We start from the raw sequence: 24,998 nt of genomic DNA on the forward strand, positions 1-24,998 counted from the left end.
ATATTTCCTGTCTTATGACTTTAATAATATTAAGATACCCTTTGATTAGATTTAAGTTATGCTGTTTGTTCCAACTTTGTTTTATGGTTATGATGTTAAAGCTGCGCAGCAAAGGCACGGGTTCAAAGACACACTTAGAATTTTCTCTCCACACACAGACCAGTGTGAAATGTGGGGCTTACAATCTGCCATTCATATCTATGGGTAAAACTGCAAAGCCATCACATGGCCGCAAGTAATAGAGTTATAACACTGATTAGTCAGAATGCTAGGGGCCTAAACTCTGCACAGAAACGCTCATTAGCCATGCGGGACCTTCGTAGGAAGTGAGGCGATATCATCTTCCTGCAGGAGACTCATTTTCTAAAAAATAAGGAGCCCGGCTATTTTGGAGGGTATTATACACAATGTTTCCATAGCTCCCTTGACCACAAACGTAATGGTGTGAGTATTCTTATGAGTAAGTACCTGCCCTTCACACCCATACAAACCCACACAGACTCAGAAGGTAGATTTTTGTGTGTTACTGGTTTACTATTTGGCTCCCCTGTAACCTTGGTCAGCATGTATTCCCCTAATGCCAGACAGCTCCCTTTTTTAAAAAAATGTTTTGCGCAGATCCTTGATCACGGGATTGGAGCACTCTATTTAGGGGGGGACCTTAATATTCCCAACCGACCCTAGACACCACTAACCCCAAGCCTTCAACACCAAAACACACAATTAAACAACTCTGAAAGCTAATGTTAGAGCAGACATTGTTTGATATTTGGAGATTCAAACACCCTGGAAAGAGGGATTATACCTTTTTTTCAGCCCCACACTGTTCTTATAGCAGAATTGATTACCACCTCACAAACCAAACTGGCCTATCTAACGTTTTGTCTTCTAGACTTTCACACACAGTATGGTCAGACCATTCTGCAGTTCTCACGAAGCTTAACTGGCCCTCTGTACCAAAAACCACCTACCAATGGAAATTAGACAAAAGCTTACTAAACTTCCCTGATTTCAAAGCCAAGATAGAGAAACTCCTTCCTGAATATTTCCAATTCAACTCCCTACCTGAAACAGACCCCTTTGTAGTATGGGAGGCACATAAATGCTTTATTAGAGGAGAATTCATAAAATACCAAGCCCACGTTAGACAGAAAGCGCGATCACTGTACAAGGCTTCCACAGACCTACTTTCTAGGCTCGAATATGAGCACAAGCGAGACCCCACCTCCCCTCAAATTTTAGCAGACCTAGAACAGGCCAGAAAGACGGTACATGACCAATTAATAAATGGAGCAAACAAACTGGCCCTAAAAACTAAACAAAAATTCTATTTTGAAAGCAATCGGGCGGGCAAGCTTCTTGCACGCTCTCTTAAGCTCAAAAAACTGAAATCCTTTATACACGAGATAAGAACTCCCACAAACCAGAAGGTAAACACTACACCTGAAATCCTCTCCCAATTTTTAGCATATTATCTAAACTATACGGTCTACCAAAGCCCGTCCCACTTGGTGACAGGGAGAGCACCATTAAAGCATACTTGTTAGATACGCCCCTACCCCAACTTACCCCTGCACAGGCGGAGGAACTAGAGGCCCCTTTTTTGATGATGGAAATCCTAGCTGCACTTAAACAATTGCCTACAGGCAAGAGCCCAGGCCCTGATGGATTCACCGTTTCATACTACAAGAAATTTGCATCGATCCTGCTCCCCCATTTATGCTCCATATTTAATATTGCTGACCAGGAACACCTTTTTCTCCCTCCCATGCTTGAAGCCCATATAGCCGTAATCCCCAAGCCCGGCAAGTCTCCTGACACCCCCTCCAATTTTCGCCCTATATCGTTACTAAATGTTGACGTTAAGCTATACGCAAAACTCATTGCCTCCAGACTTAATAAATTCTTGCCGCAATTAATACATTTAAACCAAGTAAGCTTTGTGCCACACAGGGAGGCATGAGACAACACTCTGAAAGTCCTCAACCTACTTGAGTATTCTCAAACCCATGATATACCTTCCATTTTCCTGGCCATCGATGCTTTCGATAGGCTGGATTGGCTATTTTTTAAATCTACGCTAATGCGGTTTGGCATGGGGGAGCACTTAATAGGGAAAATATTTGCTCTCTATAATACACCGAAAGCCCGTATTAAATTAAATGACTCCTTATCAGACCCTCTCCCCATGTTAAACGGAACAAGGCAGGGCTGTCCCCTTTCCCCTCTACTTTTAATTTTGGCAATGGAAGTACTAGCCTCTAATGTTAGGGAAAATGACAAAATACACGGAATCCAAATTGCAGACACACAATATAAAGCAACACTTTATGCAGATGATGTTTTATTTTAATTTACTTCCCCCCTGCAGTCTCTTTCTGCATTAATGCCGGTCATTGAGATGTATAGCAATCTATCTAATTTCAAAATAAACATGTCAAAATCTGAGTTTCTAGGTGTCGGGATCACAGGGCAAATGGCTAGCCAGATCACCTCACAATTCCATTTCACATTAAAACACAACTCCATAAAGTATCTAGGGGTACAAATAACGCCTTCCAGGGACTCCCTACTCCAAATGAACTATCAGAACCTTATGGAATCCGTTAGAACGGATCTGCAGGCCTGGCGGAGCAAGTGCCTCTCTTGGTTAGGGAGGATACAAGCCTTTAAGATGAGCATTCTGCCTCGCTTTCTCTACCTGCTCCAGACTGTCCCTATTCAGCTTCCTCCCCAATATATACGCACTGCACAGGCGCTTGTAAACGATTTTATCTGGGCTCACAAAAACCCTAGAATGGCTAAGTCCACACTTTATAGAAGCAGAGATAGAGGGGGCCTGAGTGTACCCAACCTTCTATTTTATCACCAGGCGGGACAACTGACCAGAATTATCGATTGGTGCAAAAATACTCATGATAAGGAATGGGTGAAACTTGAACACGATCTAGTGGGTACCAAAAGCTTAGGGGCACTTTGTTGGACATATAAGCACCACAGGACCATACCATCACTCACTCCCACATTAGTGACTGCCACACTTCTTACATGGGATCGACTCGCTAGCACTCAGAAGGGCATTTCTTCAATCCCCTCACCACTAACCCCCCTACTTCACAACAATGACTTCCCTCCACTGAGACACCTCTGGACAGGAGACTTATACACTATCTCAGCGGGTCTACCCTGTTACCTAGTTACAGAGAGCGGGGCTATTTTACCCAGAGCCTCGTTAGTAGATACCAGGTGCTTGGAATACCTACAACTTTCTCACTTCCTTTCCAGTCATAGGAATAAATCTCACCAAGTATGAAGTTTAACCCCTTTTGAGCTCCTATGCCGACCCTCACAGGCGATGAGAGGCACACTCTCCGCGATCTATAAAATTTTAACTGCCTTACACTCTAAAAGCCTCCCAACATACACCAAAGTTTGGGAAGCCGAGCTGGGCCAGGCCATCTCTCCAGAAACCTGGGACATCATCTTCCAGCAAATGGATAAGGGGCCCTCTTCAATGAGTATCACAGAGACCAACATGAAATTGTTGGGAAGATGGTATTTATACCCCAGTAGACTGGCCAAGATCTACCCACAATCTGACCTCCTCTGTTGGAGGGACTGTAAGCAGCTTGGTACCCTATACCATATTTGGTGGGATTGCCACATGCTCCAACCTTACTGGCAAGATGTACATAGGGAAATTCAAAAAGTTCTCTCGCAGGCCATCCCTTTTGATCCCTTGATAATGATATCTAATAAGCCGCCCAAGATTAAATGCAAATACAAGGCTGTTTTACTATACTTTATGCTTAGCAGCGCAATGCAATTAGTCCCAAGGCTGTGGAAGCAGCGTAGAACTCCCTCCAAGACCGAATGGATACAAAATGTTACACTCCTTTTATCCCTAAAAAAATTCATTATCACAAAACTAATAGAATGGATTTTTATTGCTCTATGTTATTACACTGGGAAACATACACTCATGCAAACGACAAGACACCTCCCTGTATCCGCAGCCCTATTGCAATTCCCCCCCACACAGAATTGATGTAAATCTCTACACCCACTAAGGTGGGGGATCCATTAGGGTCCAACACTGAACCTGTGCCTCATACAAGAAACTCATAGGATAAAAGTGGTAAAAACATGGCAGACGATTAATAGGATGTAAGATGGTCTGTTATAAGATACGGTAGTGTGAAACAAATATACCTTGTTATGGCATGCTGCAACATGATGTGTATAAACTAGCATTCTACACCCCATACCATGTAGATGGTTGTCTTTTTAGCTAAACGCTATCACCCACATTGAAGGTTATTCACTCAACTTCTCTTTCCATAAGTGTCTCATGTTGCGCAGCAAAGTTTTAATGTTATGAAGTTTATTGTATTGTATTATTGTTTTGTTAAAACTGAAAACACCTGCAAGCTTTTGGACCTACCGAAAACTCTCTTGTTTACGATGACATAGACTTAAGTGATTTAAACATACGGACAGTTTCAGCCTTATTGCTCAATTATCTCATTTTTAACAACCATATGTCCTAAACACCACTAACCCCAAGCCTTCAACACCAAAAGACACAATTAAACAACTCTGGAAGCTAATGTCAGAGCAGACATTGTTTGATATTTGGAGATTCAAACACCCTGGGAAGAGGGATTATACCTTTTTTTCAGCCCCACACCGTTCTTATAGCAGAATTGATTAACACCTCACAAACCAAACTGGTCTATCTAACGTTTTGTCTTCTAGACTTTCACACACAGTATGGTCAGACCATTCTGCAGTTCTCACGAAGCTTAACTGGCCCTCTGTACCAAAAACCACCTACCAATGGAAATTAGACGAAAGCTTACTAAACTTCCCTGATTTCAAAGCCAAGATAGAGAAACTCCTTCCTGAATATTTCCAATTCAACTCCCTACCTGAAACAGACCCCTTTGTAGTATGGGAGGCACATAAATGCTTTATTAGAGGAGAATTCATAAAATACCAAGCCCACGTTAGACAGAAAGCGCGATCACTGCACAAGGCTTCCACAGACCTACTTTCTAGGCTCGAATACGAGCACAAGCGAGACCCCACCTCCCCTCAAATTTTAGCAGACCTAGAACAGGACAGAAAGACGGTACATGACCAATTAATGAATGAAGCAAACACACTGGCCCTAAAAACTAAACAAAAATTCTATTTTGAAAGCAATCGGGCGGGCAAGCTTCTTGCACGCTCTCTTAAGCTCAAAAAACTGAAATCCTTTATACACGAGATAAGAACTCCCACAATCCAGAAGGTAAACACTACACCTGAAATCCTCTCCCAATTTTTAGCATATTATTCTAAACTATACGGTCTACCAAATCCCGTCCCACTTGGTGACAGGGAGAGCACCATTAAAGCATACTTGTTAGATACGCCCCTACCCCAACTTACCCCCGCGCAGGCGGAGGAACTAGAGGCCCCTTTTTCGACGATGGAAATCCTAGCTGCCCTTAAACAATTGCCTACAGGCAAGAGCCCAGGCCCTGACGGATTCACCGTTTCATACTACAAGAAATTTGCATAAATCCTGCTCCCCCATTTATGCTCCATATTTAATATTGCTGACCAGGAACACCCTTTTCTCCCTCCCATGCTTGAAGCCCATATAGCCGTAATCCCCAAGCCCGGCAAGTCTCCTGACACCCCCTCCAATTTTCGCCCTATATCGTTACTAAATGTTGACGTTAAGCTATACGCAAAACTCATTGCCTCCAGACTTAATAAATTCTTGCCGCAATTAATACATTTAAACCAAGTAGGCTTTGTGCCACACAGGGAGGCACGAGACAACACTCTGAAAGTCCTCAACCTACTTGAGTATGCTCAAACCCATGATATACCTTCCATTTTCCTGGCCATCGATGCCGAAAAGGCTTTCGATAGGCTGGGTTGCCTATTTTTGAAATCTACGCTAATGCAGTTTGGCATGGGGGAGCACTTAATAGGGAAAATATTTGCTCTCTATAATACACCGAAAGCCCGTATTAAATTAAATGACTCCTTATCAGACCCTCTCCCCATATTAAACGGAACAAGGCAGGGCTGTCCCCTTTCCCCTCTACTTTTCATTTTGGCAATGGAAGTACTAGCCTCTAATGTTAGGGAAAATGACAAAATACACGGAATCCAAATTGCAGACACACAATATAAAGCAACACTTTATGCAGATGATGTTTTATTTTCATTTACTTTCCCCCTGCAGTCTCTTTCTGCATTAATGCCGGTCATTGAGATGTATAGCAATCTATCTAATTTCAAAATAAACATGTCAAAATCTGAGTTTCTAGGTGTCGGGATCACAGGGCAAATGGCTAGCCAGATCACCTCACAATTCAATTTCACATTAAAACACAACTCCATAAAGTATCTAGGGGTACAAATAACGCCTTCCAGGGACTCCCTACTCCAAATGAACTATCAGAACCTTATGGAATCCGTTAGAACGGATCTGCAGGCCTGGCGGAGCAAGTGCCTCTCTTGGTTAGGGAGGATACAAGCCTTTAAGATGAGCATTCTGCCTCACTTTCTCTACCTGTTCCAGACTGTCCCTATTCAGCTTCCTCCCCAATATATACGCACTGCACAGGCGCTTGTAAACGATTTTATCTGGGCACACAAAAACCCTAGAATGGCTAAGTCCACACTTTATAGAAGCAGAGATAGAGGGGGCCTGGGTGTACCCAACCTTCTATTTTATCACCAGGCGGGACAACTGACCAGAATTATCGATTGGTGCAAAAATACTCATGATAAGGAATGGGTGAAACTTGAACACGATCTAGTGGGTACCAAAAGCTTAGGGGCACTTTGTTGGACATATAAGCACCACAGGACCATACCATCACTCACTCCCACATTAGTGACTGCCACACTTCTTACATGGGATCGACTCGCTAGCACTCAGAAGGGCATTTCTTCAATCCCCTCACCACTAACCCCCCTACTTCACAACAATGACTTCCCTCCACTGAGACACCTCTGGACAGGAGACTTATACACTATCTCAGCGAGTCTACCCTGTTACCTAGTTACAGAGAGCGGGGCTATTTTACCCAGAGCCTCGTTAGTAGATAAAAACATCCTTTTTTTTTACCAGGTGGTTTGGAATACCTACAACTTTCTCACTTCCTTTCCAGTCATAGGAATAAATCTACCTAGTATGAAGTTTAACCCCTTTTGAGCTACTATGCCGACCCTCACAGGCGACGAGAGGCACACTCTCCGCGATCTATAAAATTTTAACTGCCTTACACTCTAAAAGCCTCCCAACATACCCCAAAGTTTGGGAAGCCAAGCTGGGCCAGGCCATCTCTCCAGAAACCTGGGACATCATCTTCCAGCAAATGGGTAAGGGGCCCTCTTCAATGAGTATCACAGAGACCAACATGAAATTGTTGGGAAGATGGTATTTATACCCCAGTAGACTGGCCAAGATCTACCCACAATCTGACCCCCTCTGTTGGAGGGACTGTAAGCAGCTTGGTACCCTATACCATATTTGGTGGGATTGCCACATGCTCCAACCTTACTGGCAAGATGTACATAGGGAAATTCAAAAAGTTCTCTCGCAGGCCATCCCTTTTGATCCCTTGATAATGATATTTAATAAGCCGCCCAAGATTAAATGCAAATACAAGGCTGTTTTACTATACATTATGCTTAGCAGTGCAAAGCAATTAGTCCCAAGGCTGTGGAAGCAGCGTAGAACTCCCTCCAAAACCGAATGGATACAAAATGTCACACTCCTTTTATCACTAGAAAAATTTCATTATCACAAAACTAATAGAATGGATTTTTATTGCTCTATGTTATTACACTGGGAAACATACACTCATGCAAACGACAAGACGCCTCCCTGTATCCGCAGCCCTATTGCATTTCCCTCACACACAGAATTGATGTAAATCTCTACACCCACTAAGGTGGGGGATCCATTAGGGTCTAACACTGAACCTGTGCCTCATACAAGAAACTCATAGGATAAAAGTGGTAAAAACATGGCAGACGATTATTAATAGGATGTGAGATGGTCTGTTATAAGATACGGTAGCGTGAAACAAATATACCTTGTTATGGCATGCTGTGACATGATGTGTATAAACTAGCATTCTACACCCCATACCATGTAGATGGTTGTCTTTTTAGCTAAACGCTATCACCCACAATGAAGGTTATTCACTCAACTTCTCTTTCCATAAGTGTCTCATGTTGCGCAGCAAAGTTTTAATGTTATGAAGTTTATTGTATTGTATTATTGTTTTGTTAAAACTGAAAACACCTGCAAGCTTTTGGACCTACCGAAAACTCTCTTGTTTACGATGACATGGACTTAAGTGATTTAAACATATGGACAGTTTCAGCCTTATTGTTCAATTATCTCATTTTTAACAACCATATGTCCTGTTCTCCATGCCGGATTATTGCAATGGCTCTTGTAAACAATGTACTCTTTTTCTTTTCACCAACAATAAAGCTTATATACACAATAAATGTGTATGTGTGTATATATATATATATATATATATATACTTTATAGAGGTTTGTACCTTTTAAAAAAAAATCATGTTAGTGGTCCACGGGATTCAAAATTTTGAGTTTAGTGGTCCCTGAGGTCCGAAAGGTTGGGGACCCCTGCTTTAGAGCACAGTAGTTAAGAGCTTTATGAACCGGCGTTAGCCCAGAAAGCTCTTAACTACTGACTTTTTTCTGCGGCTGAAGTCTTGTCGGTAGAGGCTCTACCGCTCACTTCAGCCAAGACTCTAAATACCGGCGTTAGGAAGATCCCATTGAAAAGATAGGATACGCAATTGACGTAAGGGGATCCGTGGTATGGAAAAGTCGCAGCTTGGAAGTGAGCGTTAGACCCTTTCCTGGCTGACACTAAATACCAGCGGGCGGTAAAAAGCAGCGTTAGGAGTCCTTAACGCTGCTTTTGACGGCTAACGCAGAACTCTAAATCTAGGTGATACTTTGCTGTTGGACATATACTTAAATTGCTGTTATTATTATTTATTGCAGTAAAAGAAGACAGCAGTAGGTACACTATTAAAGGGACATTAAATGTATAAAAAAATAATGTTACATAATTCTGTACTACGTGTAATTATATAACATTAACCTAGCGACACCTTAAAAAGCAAAAGAGATTTTAAAGCTTTATCTCCCAAAGGTATACTTACCTTCCGTTCCTCTCCAGAATTTTATGATTTTATTTGCCCTCAAATGCGAGTTGACACCACACTGTCTAATCACAGTGAGCCTGAACGCGCAAAAGTTCGTGGCCGGGCGAGCCGGGCGAACCGCCATTGACTTCAATGGACAGTGAATTTTCAAACCCACAGGTATTCTTTCTGGCCACAATAGTGATGGAAAAGTTGTTTCAAGGGGACTAACACCTGGACTGTAGCATGCCGGAGGGGGATCCATGGCAAAACTCCCACGGAAAATTACATAGTTGATGCAGAGTCTGGTTTTAATCCATAAAGGGCATAAATCACCTAACATTCCTAAATTGTTTGGAATAACGTGCTTTAAAACATTAGGTATTATGTTGTATCGATCAGGTAGTGTAAGGGTTACACCCGCTTCACAGTGACAGACCAAACTCCCCGTTTAATGCACCGCAAACAACCGCAAACAGTATACGCTGTGAGCCTGACACAAAAAAGCAGACTGATGTTTCACAGTCAAAAACGTTTTTTTTTTTTTTTAAATGTACACTTACACTACTATTAAACAAGATATGAGTGGTGCCACTGGGCAAGTGGGCATAGTATACGCTGTGAGCCTGACACTAAAAAGCAGACTGATGTTTCACAGTCAAAAAAGTTTATTTTTTTTTTAAATGTACTCTTACACTACTATTAAACAAGATATGAGTGGTGGCACTGGGCAAGTGGGCACAGTATACGCTGTGAGCCTGACACAAAAAAGCAGACTGATGTTTAACAGTCCAAAAAGTTTTTTTTTTTTTTAAATGTACACTTACACTACTATTAAACAAGATATGAGTGGTGGCACTGGGCAAGTGGGCACAGTATACGCTGTGAGCCTGACACAAAAAAGCAGACTTGATGATTAACAGTCCAAAAAGTTTTTTGTTTTTTTTAAATGTACACTTACACTACTATTAAACAAGATATGAGTGGTGGCACTGGGCAAGTGGGCACAGTATACGCTGTGAGCCTGACACAAAAAAGCAGACTGATGTTTCACAGTCAAAAAAGTTTTTTTTTTTTAAATGTACACTTACACTACTATTAAACAAGATATGAGAGATATGAGTGGTGGCACTGGGCAAGTGGGCACAGTATACGCTGTGAGCCTGACACAAAAAAGCAGACTGATGTTTCACAGTCAAAAAAGTTTTTTTTTTTTTAAATGTACACTTACACTACTATTAAACAAGATATGAGTGGTGGCACTGGGCAAGTGGGCACAGTATACGCTGTGAGCCTGACACAAAAAAGCAGACTGATGTTTCACAGTCAAAAAAGTTTTTTTTTTTTTAAATGTACACTACTATTAAACAAGATATGAGTGGTGGCACTGGGCAAGTGGGCACAGTATACGCTGTGAGCCTGACACACATGCTGGCAGGCAGGCAACTGCAATTAGATTACACAAGCAGACTGATGTTTCACAGTCAAAAAAGTTTTTTTTTTTTAAAAATTTACACTACTGTTACACCAGATATGAGTGGTGGCACTGGGCAAGTGGGCACAGTATACGCTGTGAGCCTGACACCATGCTGGCAGGCAGGCAACTGCAATTAGATTACACTAGCAGACTGATGTTTCACAGTCAAAAAAGTTTTTTTTTTTAAATTTACACTACTGTTACACCAGATATGAGTGGTGGCACTGGGCAAGTGGGCACAGTATACGCTGTGAGCCTGACACACACGCTGGCAGGCAGGCAACTGCAATTAGATTACACAAGCAGACTGATGTTTCACAGTCAAAAAAGTTTTTTTTTTAATTTACACTACTGTTACACCAGATATGAGTGGTGGCACTGGGCAAGTGGGCACAGTATACGCTGTGAGCCTGGCACACACGCTGGAAGGCAAACAACTGCAATTAGATTACACAGGAAAAAAACAGACTGATGTTCTAGCCCTAAAAATGGCTTTTTGGGGTGCTGTCCTTACAGCAGAGATCAGATGAGTCCTTCAGGACTGTAGTGGACACTGAATACACTAGCCTAGCTATCGATTTCCCTATTAAATCAGCAGCAGCTACACTGTCCCTCCTCTCCCCAAGAATGCAGCTTCCGAATGAATCTAAAATGGATGCTGTCCTGGAGGTAGGAGGGTCTGGGAGGGAGGGTCTGCTGCTGATTGGCTGGAATGTGCCTGCTGACTGTGAGGTACAGGGTCAAAGTATTACTCAATGATGACGAATAGGGGGCGGATCGAACATTGCATATGTTCGCCCGCCGCAGCGAACGCGAACATGCTATGTTCGCCGGGAACTATTCGCCGGCGAACTATTCGCGACATCACTACCCAACACCTCTAGCCATCATGGGAGCGAATTACATTTAATTCATTGTCGTGATCAGATGCACTGTGATCACAAAGGGCAACTGTGACGCACTTTTGAAAAAAAATAAATCATAAGAGACTGGTGAAGAATGTGTTTTTGAAGGTGTCGCTAGGATAATGTTACATAGTTTCCGTTTCCTTTTAACAAGATTCAATAACTCCCAGAAATGATGCAGAACTGAGCATTTAATTTATTTTCAATTAGGGACATCTTGCATGAAAAGCAGCTTAGAACTTAAAATTTACTGCAGCGTCTATCTTTGCACCTAATTTAAATCTAATTACAGGAGGGTTTACAGCTGAAATTGTTCACTAGATTCATAGGCAGAGTGTGAGCTCAAAGTGAGATAAAATGGCGCAAAGCCACCTCGCCCTATCACCGAGAATAATTCATTCAGAAGAAAGGAAGCACAAAATCAAAATCAAGGTAGAAAATGATTAGAGAATCAAAAATAATAACAATCAGTTGTGGTGAACCCTATTTTATTTGTTTGATACAGAAATTGTAACCTGACAGACGTTCCCAAGAAAATCTGCACCGTATTTATTCGTAAGTACTGCATTACAAAAGGTCTGCACACACAATAAATGTTTATATATGCACAGTATATATCAGTAATTAAGTGTCACATTACATAAGGTCTGCACACACAATAAATGTTTATATATGCACAGTATATATCAGTAATTAAGTGCTGCATTACAAAAGGTCTGCACACACAATAAATGTTTATATATGCACAGTATTTATCAGTAATTAAGTGCTGCATTGCAAAAGGTCTGCACGCACAATGAATGTTTATATATGCACAGTATATATCAGTAATTAAGTGTTGCATTACAAAAGGTCTGCACACACAATAAATGTTTATATTTAGTATATATCAGTAATTAGGTGCTGCATTACAAAAGGTCTGCACATACAATAAATGTTTATATATTTATATATGCACAGTATATATCAGTGATTATGTGCTGCATTACCAAAGGTCTGCACACACAATAAATATCAGCAATTAAGCACTGCATTACAAATGGTCGGCAAATGTGTATATATATATATATATATATATATATATATATATATAGATATATAGATATCAAAATGACAAGAGTATTGCATTGAGCAATGATATTTTTTTTATTGGACTAACTATACATTTATAAGTTGACAAACTTTCGGAAGAGTTCCTTCCTTTATCAAGTCTGAAGCAGTATTGCTTCAGACTTGTTAAAGGAAGGAACTCTTCCGCAAGCTTGTCAACTTATAAATGTATAGTTAGTCTTTTGTTCTCTCTCTCCCCCCTCTCTTTTGTTCTCTCTCTCCCCCCTCTCTTTTGCTCTCTCTTCCCCCTCTCTTTTGCTCTCTCTCTCTCCCCCCTCTCTTTTGCTCTCTCTCTCCCCCTTTTGCTGTCTCTCTCCCTCTCTTTTGATCTCTCTCTCTCCCTGTCTTTTGCTGTCTCTCTCCCTCTCTTTTGCTCTCTCTCTTCCCCCCTTTCATTTGCTCTCTCTCCTCTCGTTTGCTCTCTCTCTCCTCTCTTTTGCTGTCTCTCTCCCTCTCTTTTGCACTTTCTCCCCCTCTCCCTCTCTCTTTTGTGCTCTCCCCCCCCTCTCTTTTGTACTCTCTCCCCCCTCTCTTTTGCGCTCTCTCCCCCTCTCTTTTGCGCTCTCCCCCTCTCTTTTGCGCTCTCTCCCCCTCTCTTTTGTGCTCTCTCCCCCTCTCTTTTGCGCTCTCTCCCCCTCTCTTTTGCGCTCTCTCCCCCCTCTCTTTTGCGCTCTCTCCCCCCTCTCTTTTGTGCTCTCTCCCCCCTCTTTTTTGCGCTCTCTCCCCCTCTCTTTTGCGCACACTCCCCCCCTCTCTTTTGTGCACTCTCCCCCCTCTCCTCTCTTTTGCGCACTTTCCCCCTTCACTTTTGCGCACTCTCCCCCCTCTCTTTTGCGCTCTCTCCCCCCTCTCTTTTGCTCTCTTTCCCCTCTCTCTTTTGCGTTCTCTCTCCCCCTCTCTTTTGCTGTCTCTCTCTCCCCTCTCTTTTGCTGTCTCTCTCTCCCCTCTCTTTTGCTGTCTCTCTCCCTCCTCTCTTTTGCTGTTTCTCTCCCCCCTCTCTTTTGCTGTCTCTCCCCCTCTCTTTTGCTGTCTCTCTCCCCTCTCTCTTTTGCTGTCTCTCTCCCCCCTCTCTTTTGCTGTCTCTCTCCCCCTCTCTCTTTTGCTGTCTCTCTCCCCCTCTCTCTTTTGCTGTCTCTCTCTCCCTCTCTCTATCCCCCCTCTTCTGCTCTCTCTATCCCCCCTATTTAGAGCTCTCTGTCTCAGCCCCAGGATCTGGCCCCGCCCGGCCCCACCCATGCCACACCCACGCCATGCCCGGCCACGCCCATGTCACACCGTCCGGCCACGCCCACTCTGTACCCACCCAGCCACGCCCACTCCACCACACGACACCAGGTCAGTTGGAAGACCAGGTGTGTTTGTCCTCGCGCGCAGTCTCTACTGCACATGACAGCTTCAGATAAACACACTTGGCCTTTTATTATATAGGATATATATATAAATATATATATATATATATATATATATATGCACACAGTATATAGCAGCAATTAAGCACTGCATAACAAAAGGTCTGTGCACACAATAAATGGTTTTATGTCCACAGTATATATCAGTAATTAAATGCTACTTTACAAAAGGTCTGCACACCCAATAAATGTTTATATATGCACAGTATATATCAGTAATTAAGTGTCGCATTACATAAGGTCTGCACATACAAGAAATGTTTATATATGCACAGTATATATCAGTAATTAAGTACTGCATTACATAAGGTCTGCACACACAATAAATGTTTATATATGCACAGTATATATCAGTAATTAAGTGTCGCATTACATAAGGTCTGCACATACAAGAAATGTTTATATATGCACAGTATATATCAGTAATTAAGTACTGCATTACATAAGGTCTGCACACACAATAAATGTTTATATATGCACAGTATATATCAGTAATTAAGTACTGCATTACATAAGGTCTGCACACACAATATATGTTTATATATGTACAGTATATATCAGTAATTAAGTGCTGCATTACATAAGGTCTGCACACAATAAATGTTTATATATGCACAGTATATATCAGTAATTAACTGCTGCATTACAAAAGGTCTGCACGCACAATAAATACTTATATATGCAAAGAATATATCAGTAACTAAGTGTAGCATTACAAAAGGTCTGCACACACATTAAACATTTAAATATGCAAAGAATATACCAGCAGTTAAGCACTGCATTACAGAAGGTCTGCGCAAACAATTAATAAATATATATGTGCCGTATAAATTTCCACTGTTTAGCATTTCCTGTTGCAAACATCTGCAGCAGAGATGCAGCTAGAAAGCAGCTTAAAGTTAAATAAAGCCTAAGTAGTAACTAGTGCTAGTGCTACACGCCAGCTTAAAAAAAAAAATTAGATGTGTATTTTAATGGGACCAGGATTGGCTAAGAAGAAAGAGGAAGCTTTCATACTTATTGGCTGATACAGGAATCAAGCAACAGACAAGGGCATTGCTAATTAAATTTGAACTTTTTACCCCCTCCCTTTAGAGTAAATAATTTAACCACATGTGCAAATAAACTAATCCTTTATTTCGTATACATTTGTTCATTTATTTATTTTTTATTATGTTTTATCTTGTTAAAGGACAGTTTGTTTATCATTCTCATACAAATGCAGTGAATATGGAAGATTTGTATGTTTTTAGGTCTGAATGTGAATGCTTATATATATATATATCTTATATATATTATTTAAAAGTACTAGTAGAAATAACAGCTAATATGCAGATACCTGCATTGCAGTTTATCACCACTAGGTGTCACTAGAGCTACATAACTAGAAATAACCTGACCTTGAAAAAGCAGCTCTATATATTAAGAATTTCATTATTTTTAATATAGGAGCAATGAACTCACCAGGTCAGTTTAACAAATTATATTGAATTTAAATAAAATACAGAAGTAATCAGGGGTATAATCCCATCTCTTGAAAATATAATGTTTCATTTTTTTTTCCTCTCTCCAAGTGTATGAGATTAAGGTTCTCTCTTTCATCGGTTAATTTGCAACAAAATAACAACAGAATTAACATTGTAATTAATGACGCATCCGAAGCTCTGGCACATTTAAGCTTCAGGAACAGTGATCAATTGGTGTTGTTAATTCATGTGTTAGGACTGTAGGACTGCAGATTTTCTATACCAGCCTGCCTGGAGATGCACAGAATGTGTGTGTGTGTGTATATATATATACAGTATATTTATATATATAGAACACTCAGATGAGCCCAGCACCAGCACACTATAACTTTAACAACCACCAGGGTGCAATTTCAAGTAATAATATATAGAGGGATATTTATCAAAGCCTCAATTATTGATCCAACCTAATTATCAAAGCCTACAGACCGGCAAATGTTGAAATTTGTGAATTAACATACGATCCGCCGGTCTCAATCCAACGCAGATCGATGCTTACGTCATTACAGATGTTCCGAATACACATTCGGCTCTATCTGACACTCTTTCCCATTTATCAAACTTCTAACAGGTATGCTTGCGGCTATTCCAGCCCAGCGTACCTGGTTTTCAATCCTGGAGGCCGCGGATACCATAGAAATCAACAGGGAGTCTGAAAGCAGCGAAAGCTTGTGTTCGATGCTGCCAGATATCCCATTGATTTATATGGTAGAAAACAAGTAACGTTTACACCTAAACCCTAACATAAGCCCCGAGTCTAAACACCCCTAATCTGCCACCCCCGACATTGCTGTAACCTAAATAAAATTTATTAACCCCTATCCCGCCGCTCCCCAACCCCGCCACAAAATAAATAAAATTATTAACCCCTATTCCGGTGCTCCCGACCTCGCCACAACCTAAATAAAAGTATTAACCCCTATCCCGCTGCTCCTCATCCCCGCTGCAACCTAAATAAAAGTATTAAGCCCTAAACCTCTGGCCTCCCACATCACTACCACTAACTAAACCTATTAACCCCTAAACGTCAGCCACCCACATTGCCATAAACTAAATTAAGCTATTAACCCCTAAACCTATGGCCTCCCACATCACTACCACTAACTAAACCTATTAACCCCTAAACATCAGCCACACACATCGCCATAAACTAAATTGAGCTATTAACCCCTAAACCTAACAACCCACTAACTTTAAATTAAAATCACAGCATCCTTATCTTCAAATAAATTTAAACTTACCTTTAGAATTAAAATAAACTATAAAATATTAATTAAGCTACCCTAACTATTATACTACAATTAAATTAAACTACCAATTCAATTAACTAAATTACATATTAAAAAACCCTAACCCTACTCAAATTAATTAAATATACTATTAAATTTTATTAAAAATTACTAAATTACAGAAAAAAACACACTACGTTACAAAAAACAAACAAACAAACACTAAATTATGAAAAATAAAAAACCACATTATCAAAAATAAAAAAGAATTACACCTAATCTAAAAGCCCTATCAAAATAATAAAGCCCCCAAAATAACCCCCCCTGGCCTACAATAAACTACCAATAGCCCTTAAAAGGGCCTTTTGTGGGGCATTGCCCCCAAGAAATCAGCTCTTTTACCTGTAAAAAAAAAAAAAATACAAATACCCCCAACAGTAAAACCCACCACCCACACAACCAACCCCACCCCAAATAAAAAACCTATATATAATAACCTAAGCTCCCCATTGCCCTGACAAGGGCATTTGTATGGGCATTGCCCTTAAAATGGCATTTAGCTTTTTTACCTGCCCAGACCCTAATCTAAAAATAAAACCCACCCAAAAAAACCATAAATAAACCTAACACTAACCCCCATCGATCCACTTACAGTTATTGAAGTCCCGCTTGAAGGAGCCAATAGATACAGGGATTCAGACTAAAAGTATTCCCAAAGCATTAGTTGTTAGACCGAAAACTAAGTACATTACTAAATCTGTTGCCACTACTCCTGTTGTCAGTACAGGACCTAATATGGAACTGGATAGAGTCAATGTGGAGCAGGTTTTTCCCCAGGTCATCAACATCCCCAAGGGGGGGGTATACAGTCCCAACCGGTGCAAGAAAGATATCAACTGAGGGAGAACAGGGGTCAGACAAAATACAAACCCACCCAGTGATTAATCTTTCCGATATCTCATTAACACCAATACAAATTAAGGTTTTGGGATTGGGGCTCACTTTCTCTTGCTTTCTAAACTTCAATTTGTTTCAGACAGTTATTGATGTTAACAGATTAATTCGCAATATTACTCTTCATAAACATTTTTTCACATCTGCTTATCTTGATGATAGTGGCAATAATATAGAAATATTGAGGGATCAGTTTGCATCGACTGAAGCTGAATTTAATTTTTCAGAACAATGTGATGTTTTGTCTCTTGAAGCTTTGGCTGGGGATAGTTGTTCATCTCCCCAACATTCTTCAAAATATCCCAAATTCAAAAATAAATCTGAGTTTATGGATTTTTTGACAAAGACACTGCACAGTTTTTAATTGTTGAAACTCCTCGAGTTCCACTTTTCCATCATCTACCCAAAGTCCATAAGTCTCTACAGAATATTGTTGGGCGTCCCATAATCAGTGGTATAAATTCTTTAATGGAAAATCTAACCCTCTGGTTGGATAGTATATTACAACCGTTGGTGACTTCATTAGCAAGTTATGTCAGAGATACTAAACGTACTTAACATCATGAATAATATTACTTGGACCCCTGAGTCACATTGGTTAACTATCGATGCTGTGGCATTTTATACTTCCATCCCACATGGGGATGGATTAAGAGCGATCAAATATTTCTTGAGACACCATACTGAGTATAGTATTCCCTTTCAGGATTTTGTGGTTAGAGTCACTCAATTTTTGTTGTCCCACAATTTCTTTTCCTTTGAGGGTAATTTTTATCTCCAGAGATGTGGGACTGCTATCGGGGCCAAGTTTGCCCCCTCTTATGCCAACCTATTTTTGGGTTGGTGGGAGCAGGGGAAATATCCAAGTCTACAAACGTTTTATTGATGACCTCTTGCTGCTCTGTTTGGGTTCTTCCCAACAAGCTTCAGCCTTTGTGGATTATCTTAATAATCATTCTATTGGCTTGAGATTCACCCATGAGTTTCAAAATGAGTCTATTAACTTTCTTGACATCATTTTATCAGCTAAGGGCAAAGGCCATATACACTCTAAGGTCTATCGCAAGCCAGTTACTGGCAATACTCTGCTTCATGCTAATAGTTGTCATCCTCCCCATGTTCCTTATGCTGTGGCAAAGGGCCAATTTGTTAGTCTTAGATGAAATTGTTCAGTTTATGAGGACTATATGCATGAGGCAGAAAGTTTGACAAATAGACTAAAAGCTAGAGGCTATAGATCTCACATTATTGAAAAGGCCAGACGTGAGGTAAACCAATTGGATAGGCATACACTTCTTGTGGACAAAAAACAAATAAAGATAAGGATGTAAATGGAAGGGTCACTTTTGTGACTGAGTTCAGTACACAATATGAGGAGATTTGTAAGATCGTAAAAAACATTTCCTATCTTGTCATCTGATGACAAATTACGGAACTTGGTTCTAAAGGGACCTAGATGTTCCTACAGAAAATGTAAGACTATTGGCGGTTATGTATCTCCAACTAAACTACCGGCTATTGAACCAATTCAAAGTTCTTGGCTACTTCATCATGGTATGTTTAGATGTGGACACCGCAGGTGCAAACCATGTGATCTTGCTTAACTATCGAATTCCTTCACTTCAATGTCCACTGGTAATAGTTATCAAATCCATGGTTGTCTCAACTGTTGCAGCACCTATGTGGTATATTTAATCACTTGTATTCAGTGTCATATGCAGTACGTGGGTTTAACCACCAGGGATGTGTCCTCAAGAATCAGGGAACACATGTCATCTATTAATGTGGGCAAGTCTACCACATACATAGTGCAATATTTTGTAAATACACACCACAAAGATCTGACCACCTTTAAATGGTGTGTTATATAGAAGGTGTCCACCCCAAAGGGTGGCGGTAATAGATTGAAATTGTTAAATAAACGTGAGATGTTTTGGATTTTTAAGTTAAATACACGCTTTCCCCATGGTTTTAACTCAGATTATGATCTCAATAAATTACTGGGAATAAACAGATAATCAGACTGTTTTTCTTTAAATATACTGAATATACATACTCATATTTATATATTTTCCTCATTTGTGTATATATATATTACATTATATTATTATCATATACAATATCAATTTTGGGTATTTATTAAATAAAATCTTTTCATTAACTTCCAAATATTACTTTTAATATCACTGTGATTAGTAGAATATAAATATATTTGTGAAAAAACATTATGTCATTTCAGTTGTATTCCATTATTTAGTTTATTTATTTTTCTTTTTTCAACCTCATTATTTCATATAATGAACAAATGAGTCTTTGTTTTGTTTTTAAGTAAATTGTCGACTTTGTATTTATTTGCATAGATGCATGTTTATTAATTTATTCAATGTTACAAAGGCTTTGCTGATACAGTGAATTTATTAATTGTTTATTTATTTGTATCTGCTTTATTCATTTGTATATATATCTGTTTATGATACTGGATTATATTTATTTGTTCTACTTATATATCATCAGTTATCTATGTGCATTCACAAGTGTAAATAGATACGTACAGCTAGAGAGGAGTGTTTTCTGTACTAGCCAATAAGGAATTGTTTTACTATTTTTAAAGACCTCAGGTTGCAGGTAACTAACAGGCTATGATTACGGGCAGGTGTGGCCAAAACGCGTAAGCCGGTTGCTTACACTCCTCTCCTTGAGATTGTCCCCCACAGGTTATCCTTTAACCGTTTTATTGGATCGTTCAAATAAAAGTGAAGTTTTATTTTACAATATTTCTGCTTCCTTGGTGGACTCCTTTTTTGATATACTGAAGAAATGGACCAGTTGTTTATATCTCAGCCAGGTAGTAAAAAAAACATTCCCTGTATTTTGCATTTGTGTAATTTAGTTAATTTAATTGGGTAGGTTAATTAATATTTAATATAGTTTATTTTAATTCTACAGGTAAGTTTAATTTTATTTGAAGATAGGGATGCTGTAATTTTAATTTAAAGTCAGCGGATTGTTAGGTTTAGGGGTTAATAGCTTAATTTAATTTATGGCGATGTGGGGGGCTGACAGTTTAGGGGACAATAGGTTTAGTTAGTGGTAGTGATGTGAGAGGCCAGAGGTTTAGGAGTTAATACTTTTATTTAGGTGCGGCGGGGCCGGGGAGCGGCAAAATAGGGGTTAATACATTTATTTAGGTTTCGGTGGGGTCAGGGAGCGGCGTGATAGGGGTTAATAACTTTATTTATGTGTCAGGGAGTGGCGGGATAGGGGTTAAACATTTTAGTATAGTGGCAGCGTTTAGTTACAGGGTATAAATAAAGTTTGGAAAATGCAGAATAGACGCGAGATCGATGACTGCTAGTTAACAGTCCAATGCTCATCGCCCCGTACTTGGTGCGCGTCTTTTTGATGGCTTTTTTCATAGCTAAAGAGAACGTATTGAGATATGCGGCCGCGATATTAGGCAAGCGTAATGGTGCCTGTGAATGCAACAAAGTTGAGGCTTTGATAAATATCCCCTATAGTCCGAATATGGAAAGCACTCAGCCGGATTTTCTAAATACACTATTTTAATGCATTAAAACTGTGTATATAGAAAATTCGACTGAGTGCTTTCCATATTAAAACTGTATGTGTGTGTGTGTATATATATATATATATATATATACACACAGATACACACACATATTCATTTATATATATATACTTACTGTTTGTATAACAGACACAGCACATGTATGACTTTTAAGAATACAGGGAGTGCAGAATTATTAAGCAAGTTGTATTTTTGAGGATTAATTTTATTATTGAACAACAACCATGTCCTCAATGAACCCAAAAAACTCATTAATATCAAAGCTGAATAGTTTTGGAAGTAGTTTTTAGTTTGTTTTTAGTTTTAGCTATTTTAGGGGGATATCTGTGTGTGCAGGTGACTATTACTGTGCATAATTATTAGGCAACTTAACAAAAAACAAATATATACCCATTTCAATTATTTATTTTTACCAGTGAAACCAATATAACATCTCAACATTCACAAATATACATTTCTGACATTCAAAAACAAATCAGTGACCAATATAGCCACCTTTCTTTGCAAGGACACTCAAAAGCCTGCTATCCATGGATTCTGTCAGTGTTTTGATCTGTTCACCATCAACATTGCGTGCAGCAGCAACCACAGCCTCCCAGACACTGTTCAGAGAGGTGTACTGTTTTCCCTCCTTGTAAATCTCACATTTGATGATGGACCACAGGTTCTCAATGGGGTTCAGATCAGGTGAACAAGGAGGCCATGTCATTAGATTTTCTTCTTTTATACCCTTTCTTGCCAGCCACGCTGTGGAGTACTTGGACGTGTGTGATGGAGCATTGTCCTGCATGAAAATCATGTTTTTCTTGAAGGATGCAGACTTCTTCCTGTACCACTGCTTGAAGAAGGTGTCTTCCAGAAACTGGCAGTAGGACTGGGAGTTGAGCTTGACTCCATCCTCAACCCGAAAAGGCCCCACAAGCTCATCTTTGATGATACCAGCCCAAACCAGTACTCCACCTCCACCTTGCTGGCGTCTGAGTCGGACTGGAGCTCTCTGCCCTTTACCAATCCAGCCACGGGCCCATCCATCTGGCCCATCAAGACTCACTCTCATTTCATCAGTCCATAAAACCTTAGAAAAATCAGTCTTGAGATATTTCTTGGCCCAGTCTTGACATTTCAGCTTGTGTGTCTTGTTCAGTGGTGGTCGTCTTTCAGCCTTTCTTACCTTGGCCATGTCTCTGAGTATTGCACACCTTGTGCTTTTGGGCACTCCAGTGATGTTGCAGCTCTGAAATATGGCCAAACTGGTGGCAAGTGGCATCTTGGCAGCTGCACGCTTGACTTTTCTCAGTTCATGGGCAGTTATTTTGCGCCTTGGTTTTTCCACACGCTTCTTGCGACCCTGTTGACTATTTTGAATGAAACGCTTGATTGTTCGATGATCACGCTTCAGAAGCTTTGCAATTTTAAGAGTGCTGCATCCCTCTGCAAGATATCTCACTATTTTTGACTTTTCTGAGCCTGTCAAGTCCTTCTTTTGACCCATTTTGCCAAAGGAAAGGAAGTTGCCTAATAATTATGCACACCTGATATAGGGTGTTGATGTCATTAGACCACACCCCTTCTCATTACAGAGATGCACATCACCTAATATTCTTAATTGGTAGTAGGCTTTCGAACCTATACAGCTTGGAGTAAGACAACATGCATAAAGAGGATGATGTGGTCAAAATACTCATTTGCCTAATAATTCTGCACTCCCTGTAGAAATAATATGACTTATTTTGTTAGATTGCTTTTCTAAAAATTAACCTTATTTTATTACTTGTTTTTTTAAAATGAGTTACCTTCTTTGATTGGAGCATACTCAGGAATGCTTGCTCCTGATTGGTAACTAGTTGTAGCCTTATTTAATGTGGCAAAGGGACACAACTTTAACCCACTGAATAAATGTTAAAAAAATACATATGCTAACAAAATAGAAAAAAAAAATGTTGCACCTTATTTATCCTGTTTTTTAATATACAGAATATATCTTAACACATTTAGGGCTGGATTACAATTAGAGAGGTAAAAGTTACACATATGTCAAAAGGGGTTTACCGTGGGTGTTTGCGCACGTTGGGTTTTTCCACTTGTTTTTCAAGTTGAAAGTAAACATGATCACTTGAGTGCAGTTGGAGTTAATGTGTGTCAGGTTAGCGCAGCCTCAGAGCAGTGGTTATCTTTTTCGCAAAACAAAACAGTGTCACAAAACACATCAAAATTACATTACAAAGTACAGTTACACACATAATAACACTATCTAATAAATATACATTACACAGTACAGTTACACACATAATAACACTATCTAATAAATATACATTACACAGTACAGTTACACACATAATAACACTGTCTAATAAATATACATTACACAGTACAGTTACACACATAATAACACTATCTAATAAATATACATTACACATTACAGTTACACACATAATAACAATGTCTAATAAATATACATTACACAGTACAGTTACACACATAATAACACTATCTAATAAATATACATTACACAGTACAGTTACACACATAATAACACTATCTAATAAATATACATTACACAGTACAGTTACACACATAATAACACTATATAATAAATATACATTACACAGTACAGTTACACTCATAATAACAATATCTAATAAATATACATTACACAGTACAGTTACACACATAACACTATCTGATAAATATTCATTACACAGTACAGTTACACACATAATAACACAATCTAATAAATATACATTACACAGTACAGTTACACACATAATAACACTGTCTAATAAATATACATTACACAGTACAGTTACACACATAATAACACTATCTAATAAATATACATTACACAGTACAGTTACACACATAATAACACTGTATAATAAATATACATTACACAGTACAGTTACACTCATATTAACACTATCTAATAAATATACATTACACAGTACAGTTACACTCATATTAACACTATCTAATAAATATACATTACACGGTACAGTTACACACATAATAACACTATCTAATAAATATACATTACACAGTACAGTTACACTCATAATAACACAATATAATAAATATACATTACACAGTACAGTTACACACATAATAACACTGTATAATAAATATACATTACACAGTACAGTTACACTCATAATAACACTATCTAATAAATATACATTACACAGTACAGTTACACACATAATAACACTGTCTAATAAATATACATTACACAGTACAGTTACACACATAATAACACTGTATAATAAATATACATTACACAGTACAGTTACACACATAATAACACCATCTAATAAATATACATTACACAGTACAGTTACACTCATAATAACACTATCTAATAAATATACATTACACAGTACAGTTACACATATAATAACACTGTCTAATAAATATACATTACACAGTACAGTTACACACATAATAACACTGTATAATAAATATACATTACACAGTACAGTTACACTCATATTAACACTATCTAATAAATATACATTACACAGTACAGTTACACTCATATTAACACTATCTAATAAATATACATTACACAGTACAGTTACACTCATATTAACACTATC

This window comes from Bombina bombina, chromosome 7, assembly GCF_027579735.1.
Source record: "Bombina bombina isolate aBomBom1 chromosome 7, aBomBom1.pri, whole genome shotgun sequence".
NCBI lineage: Eukaryota > Metazoa > Chordata > Amphibia > Anura > Bombinatoridae > Bombina > Bombina bombina.